The sequence below is a fragment of the Lygodium microphyllum genome, chromosome 15, assembly GCF_053477565.2.
Source record: "Lygodium microphyllum isolate KBCC chromosome 15, Lygodium_microphyllum_v1.1.10, whole genome shotgun sequence".
Taxonomy (NCBI): domain Eukaryota; kingdom Viridiplantae; phylum Streptophyta; class Polypodiopsida; order Schizaeales; family Lygodiaceae; genus Lygodium; species Lygodium microphyllum.
This window is the reverse complement of record NC_141149.1, coordinates 17,224,925-17,226,068: the sequence shown is the minus strand read 5'-3', so window position 1 is coordinate 17,226,068 and position 1,144 is coordinate 17,224,925.

Below are 1,144 nucleotides of genomic sequence, written 5' to 3'. Positions count from 1 at the left end.
GCCTCTACTTGGAAAAAATCTCTCATGTGCTTCATTAGTAAATCATATTTAATAATCGTGCTAAGATTAGCATTCTTTTCTTTGAATTTTTCCTTATGATATTGGGAGTCCATTCCTCTCTATCTTTGAGATATAAACCTTTTGAACACACATCCTTCAACTTATCATTTGATATGTGCTTATCTTACACATACTTGGATGACGGTTTGCTACTAAATTTTGTCCACTTATGCTCTATTTTTCCTTTAGTATTAGGCTTAAAGTTTGGGCCCTTCTTTGAACCAAATATATTGCCTTGATCTTAAGGACTACTTTACTTGAAAGTTTTGCACTATTATTGGATGAAAATTTGTTACATCTCTTTGGTATTTTTGGTTATACCTCTCAACAAGTTGAATAGCATCATGTACAAAGGTAGGTTGCATGACACCAACCTCCAAAGATAGATTTGGATCAAGGTTAAATATGTACTTGTTTAGATTTATGGATTCTAAGCTACTTGTAAAGATACCTTCAACATACATAGATAGGTTGCTTGATTAATTTCTCATTAACATGCCCCTTTGTTGAACTACATAACACTTCCTTTCCAATTTTTCTTTTTCTATTGGAGAGATGAAAATATCAACCATATCTTTCTTAAAGGATTTCTAAGATTGAAATACTTGGCCTAGTTTGTTCATTTAGCACCACTGTGTGTGAGCATACCCTTTAAGATGTAGGGTAGCATAATATATTTTTGCCTCCTCTATACTTGGATAAAGTGAAAAATACAATTCCTCCTTGTTCATCCATTCCTCTAACTCCATGGGAGATGGATTGTCACCTTAGAATTTAGGAATTGATTTTCTCTTGAAATTCTTTGTCAAAGTAATAGTATTGTCCATTACTATGTTGCTATCCAAAAGAGTACTATCTATGGATATCTTGCCCAAAAGAGTGCTTTCCATATGAAGGTTTACCAAAAGAGAGCTATCCAATAGATGGTTGCCTTTGGAATAGTGGATATCCTTGAGAAGATCTCTTTTCATCTTGATGGTCCTCATGATTGGGCTCATTTGGCACTTCAATCCTATAAGGCACATTATTGGGTTGATTATAAAAGAATTTGTAGAAAGGATAACATCCATGAAAATCTGCCTTA